Raw genomic sequence first — 6,106 nt, forward strand, 5'->3', positions numbered from 1 at the left:
GTTTTCTGAAATCGTGTTTTCTTTTTAAACAGGTCAACGTCCTAAACAGGCCACATTTAAGCAAAGCGGCCTTTTCTTCGTACAACTACGAACAACGAGTGATGGGAATAAGCTGATGATAACAAATATGTGTGAAGAACACAATCATAATCCAAACCATAATTTAAATAAGTTCTTACCAAGACAGCGGCAATTATCTGGCGAAGATAGAAAAGATGTTGAAACTACGCTAAAAGTGAAAGCTAACAAGAAAATGGTACAAATAAAGGCAACAGTTGTATACCGCTGTTCAATAGTCATAATTCGATTAAGCAAAAACAAATCCGGGTAACAAACTAAAACCAAGGGAAACACATTAACTATAAGAGGAAAACAACGGAACAACAGAAACACTGAACTACAACAAAAGCAAACGCCAACATACATAGAAACGGACTGTAGATAACAACTGCCATATTCCTGACTTGGTACAGGACATTTTAAGAAAAAATGGTGGGTTGAACGCTAGCCAAACATCCCGCTTATATGGCAATATTAAAAATACCGCTAAAATGACAACACTACGTGACAGGAATACAAACAAACGCAAGAACACTCAGCACAGAGAAAATACACAAATAAATAATATAATAGTACATTACAAAATAAACCGCAGAATAACAACGGACACCTCCCATGAATTTACGACAGCACACCAGGACACCACAAACGAAATATAAACTGCGCGTCACATGAATGGATCAACGTCACAAAAAGTAACTTATTTTTTGTGACGTTTATATTATCACAGGTAAATTTCTAAAAATAAAATAGATTTGTATTATAGACACGTACAAGAATATTAAATTTGGATTGAGTTTGTAATGGTGTTATTTTATGTATTTTTTTACTATGACAAAAATATTAAAATGAAATTGTGTTTGTAATGGTGTTATTATTTGTATTTTCTAAACATGTCGGTCTTTCTTCTAAATCAAAACTGTGTATTAACTAAAAAATCCTGTGCATATAGTAACGTTGCTTTAAACTTAATATCATATAAATGAAGTAGCTGATTTTTTATCTTAACTTTTACATACATATAGAAAATAAATATAAAATAACTGTAATATAAAGCAAAATCATGTAAGACCAAACAGTAAACACACATGAAAACAAACAACATAAAACAAAAACCCTGTAGACGAACCAAGAGTAACTCGACTATACTGACAAATATAATGGAGAAAACAGGAAAAAAGATAGTGCTAAAAGATTTTCATAACATAAAATCGGAAATGAAAAAAAAAGTCTGCAACTGGGAAGACGGATTAAGAACAGATGTATGACATTCTATCCTCAAGTTGTTCTGAATCAGTAGTCGAATATGCTGTTGAAGACAACAAGCTGCAAGCTATATTTTTTCAAGATAGACACATGAGGAATGCATTTGATAGTTACCCAGAAGTAATACTGGTAGATGCTACTTTTAAGACAAATAATCTGAGAATGCCACTATACTTAATAATCAATATAGATGGAATTGGACAAAGTGAAGTAGTTGCTATGTTCTTGCTTACACACGAGGAGGAATTTATACTTTCACTAGTAATTAAGGAACAAAACTGTGAAAATATACGAGTTATATTAACTGACAAAGACATGACTGTGAAAGAAATGTTTTGGGGAAAGCTATACATCAAGCAAAGCTGCAGTTGTGTTTGTTTTTTGTTTTAAGAAATTTTAGACGAGACGTTTCAATCGAAAAATTGTGGATCACAGTTGGTGAGAAAATGCACGCATTAGAAATTATGCAGAAGATATTCTACTCAAAATGAATAGGATGAATATCAAACTTTTTACAAAGAATTGTGTGAAAAATCATCAAACTCAGTTATATCATACTTCAACAGAAATTGGCACAACAGGAATGGGTTGATGGGCTAAAAGATGGTATTAATCTTGGGAATCGTACAGGATTGAAAGCATAAATGACAAAATAAAATCTGTGCTCTATCACAACTCCACATTACCAGATTTTGCTGAACACTTTCTGATAGCCTTAAATTCTTTGCGTAAATAATGAGACCTCAAGACAAATGGTATATTTCAAAAGAGAGCTGTTACAGTGTCCTCAAATGATTCTCCTGAATATAAATATCAAGAGTTTGTGACACCATATGCTTTGGCATATATACATAAACAGTTTTCACTAAGATCTGAAGTAAAAATCGTACAGAAGGAGAGTGGTGATAGAGAAATTGTATGGACAGCTACAACAAACCAAGGCCAAGTGACATTACATAGATTATTTGAAGATATATCAGAAACCCAGTCAGCAGTGGGTAAAACTAGTGAGGAAAATGTCTCAAAGCACAAAATACAGGGAGACACAAATACTTTTACAACAAGTAGCAAGTCTTGCATCCGAAGCTACAGGTGATGAATATATTAAAGCAGAGATTAGATATTATTCATAGTATTACACATTTTCGGAGTCATGGGGGAAAATGTATGGTTCTTGAAGTTCTAGAGTCTGATTCTGTGGAAAGTACAAATGCAGTTGGCAACAAAAACAATCAAACAGACGTGTATATTAATGAGGATATTGAATACATCAATGATGATTTAAATGTAACAGATAATAAAGAAAATGATACTGATAATGTCCAAATATTCGAAAATTCCAGAGAAGAACTAGTTTCACATGAAGAAGAACGAGATATAGCTCAACAAGAAGAACAACTTCTGGATTCCAAATGTTGTAGACCGCGTGTTTCGCACATATTACTGCAACCAAATATCAAGAAACGTGGAAGGCCAAAAGGTTTGACCCAAACGGTTATAGGTCTTCCAAAAAAGCGTACCCACAAAAGCAATTGTTTACCATTTCAAAAGAAAAGCTACAAAGAAATTGGATTCCTTATACTAGAATGGTTTGTTGGAAGTGATTTAGCGAAAAATGCTGTTTATAACAACATTTTAATAACCAAGAAACAAGTTGAAACAAGACCTGAACTTTTAACTGCTTCTTGTTTGAACTCAATTGTAAACATTGATTTGATTAAAAAGTATTGTAAAAAAATATGCATTGGAAGCTACTAGTATTCAGGACGTATTTAAAGAGAAGAAAAAGAATCCGATCTATATATATATATAACATATGCAAACATGACTCAGATTCAAAGAAGCCAGTGTAATGTGTAGTTCCTGTTTGGAGTGGCAACATTTATCTTGTGCTAGACTAAAACAACTTCCAAAGGCAAAGAATTGGTTTTGTAACTATTGTAAATGTTAAATCATGTTTCAATTTTAAATTTGTATCAAACAACTTTGAATATTGTCTTTTTTTATGATGTAGTTTTACATAACACTATTTTTATCACGTGGTAGGATATTTTTACCATAGATTTTACGAAGATTTGAAAATCAACTTTTTATAAAGTTTTCAGAAAAAATGTATTCAATAATGTATATAAATATGTGTTTTGATGCTTTTTTTTTTAATATTATAAGATAACAAATGATTAAATTATGACCATCTTCCATATCTTATTTTTTATTGTACTGTATTTTGATTGCTTGATATTGTGATAAAATGAATTAACATTATTATAGTAATAGCTGGTAAAATAGTCATTTTTCTATTTTGCCGGACCACTGCCATTATCTATGCTTTATCAACAAATAAGTTGGTTAAGAGCTCTTCAAAACTCAACTGATGGGTCAATATCCCTAATGCGCCTCGAAATGAGGAACTCAAAAGTTGTGTGTAAACAAAAAATCTCTGTGTACTGATATTGGACATGTTTCTATTTTTTACAAATGACTGAGCTTAACCATTTGAGGTGATTAGGAAAGTAGAGGAACATAGAATAAATGTGTAAAATCTATGGAGCTATTAAATGTGTTCAAAGTATTAAATTTTCAAAGAACTTATTGTGTTAAAAAATGGATTTTTTACCACGAGGAGCCGCATCACGAAAGGATGTTCGGGGTATGCTAATTTACGGAAAAAGTAATCTCACTTCGTACCCCGAAAATTTAACTACATATGTGAAAATGTCACAGCTTCGAAACGAGCTATCATACATATCCAAGTTTACGATATGGACTGAGCTACAGGAAAAAACGTTACCATTACCGCCTATGGAAAAACAATTAAAGATATTGACCCAAATTACAAGAAGAATTTCAGCAGTTTTCAGACTGATTTATGGATGATTGCACCTTGAACACCAGAGAAAATTGTGAAAATAACGGTTAGTAGTCTTTTATTTATACCTAGTTATCCCAGCTGGTTTTAGATAAACATTATCAATAAAGATCAGCAAAAATTTTCGCTTTTGAAATGCATTACTGGCACGGGGCTGAACACTTCTTTTAGGCACAATCATAACTTTGTTTACCCCGAGAGATCCGAAAGGCACTTGTTATTTACTTGAAAAAGGCATGAACTGCTTATGGAAACATTTAATATTTTTAAATTGTAAGTAAACATGACACAATAAAGTCTTTGTTATGCAATTATCATTCCGGTCTACAGGAATAACTGATAATCAAAGGAAATAACACACTTCATACGAGTAAAGTGAGATACATCATCACATGTGCTTTTAACCAATGATTTGAGCCCTGGTCATTAGAAATTATATGCAAATAAACAGACAAACATGTATTAAGAAAATCATGAACTATTATATTTTAATGCACACTAGCAAATCACAAGATATTGTCTTTTCTCAGTGAAAAAGGGGGAGGGTCAAACCTTTTGAAAACAATAGTGCTGCACCTATTCAACTATTAAGCTACTACTCATTGCTCCTAATATAAAAGTTTTAAATGAAGGTTGATAAGCCACAAGGGAGAAGCATTTCTCTTTCTTTGTGATAAAACTTTCAAAAATTTGATTTTTTCTCTCTCAATAATACTTGTGTATTTAAATCAAATGACAACACAGCCTGAGTAAATTTTTTGTCTTATTTCAGTTCCAGACATATCATTACTATTTAACCTGAGACCGCAAACTACAGGTTTTAAAAAGTTCTGACTAACTGGTAAGCATTTTGTTTTATTAGGCAAGCTCTAAATTGTTTATTTATGGTATTTATGCAATTGAAATTACAGTCGGTATGTTAAAAATATGCTGATATGAAAACTGTTGCTATGGTCTTGATATTATATAAAAATGCTTAGTTACTGATCTTTTCGACTCCATTTTTCGAGTTAAACCTTGCGGCAACTGTTCCTCATGTAACACTGCAAACTATAGTTAGCATTATTTTGATCTGTCGTTATTTAATGACGCCATAATACCTGTGATGACACAATGTTTCCTTTAAAACCTCATGTGCATTTCTCACTAATAAAGGGTTTTCACTGAAATACATGTAACAGACTTTTTTTTTCAAATAGAATTATGTGAAAAGACAAGTTTTGAAAATTTGCACTTCATTGCACTCTAATTATATGATAAAATTGACATTCACAGTAGTTAAGAGTGGTTTCTACAGTATAAAATACCTGATTTCCACTGGTAAAAATAATTAAGTATTTTGGTGTTTTTTTATGAGATCTACATTTTTGCATAATTTCTCAGTCAAAATGCACTTTTAGGCACCAGAAAATTTTATTGAATGCTTTAACAGGGTCTGTGTATTGTAATTTAAGGTTATCATCAGATGTTTTGTCCATGTTTTGACTAGTGAAGGTATACTGGAAGAAATTAATTATACATAAACATTGTATTCAAAATAAATAGATATAGCGATAAAAGTGTCATTGCCTTATAGTGCTGAAACAACTTTATTTTTTTTTCAGAAATGGACAAAAATACACAGATTTATTCAGAAAGTAATACCGATGAAGATCACGCAAAAATATTTGGAAAAATCAGAACTTTGGATTTCAATATGGGTCAATATCCCTAATGCGCCTCGAAATGAGGAACTCAAAAGTTGTGTGTAAACAAAAAATCTCTGTGTACTGATATTGGACATGTTTCTATTTTTTACAAATGACTGAGCTTAACCATTTGAGGTGATTAGGAAAGTAGAGGAACATAGAATAAATGTGTAAAATCTATGGAGCTATTAAATGTGTTCAAAGTATTAAATTTTCAAAGAAC

At 31.6% G+C, this 6,106-nt stretch overlaps 1 long non-coding RNA gene across 1 annotated transcript; it reads left to right on the plus strand.

The window, feature by feature from the left end:
- The first annotated feature begins 3,708 nt into the window (after positions 1 to 3,708).
- LOC127729860 (uncharacterized) lies at positions 3,709 to 6,106 on the plus strand. Its single transcript, XR_007994869.1, has 3 exons — positions 3,709 to 4,468; positions 4,968 to 5,036; positions 5,800 to 6,106. It is a non-coding gene; the product is annotated as an uncharacterized LOC127729860 (long non-coding RNA).

Source organism: Mytilus californianus, unplaced genomic scaffold (genome assembly GCF_021869535.1).
Source record: "Mytilus californianus isolate M0D057914Y unplaced genomic scaffold, xbMytCali1.0.p SCAF_2, whole genome shotgun sequence".
Lineage (NCBI taxonomy): Eukaryota > Metazoa > Mollusca > Bivalvia > Mytilida > Mytilidae > Mytilus > Mytilus californianus.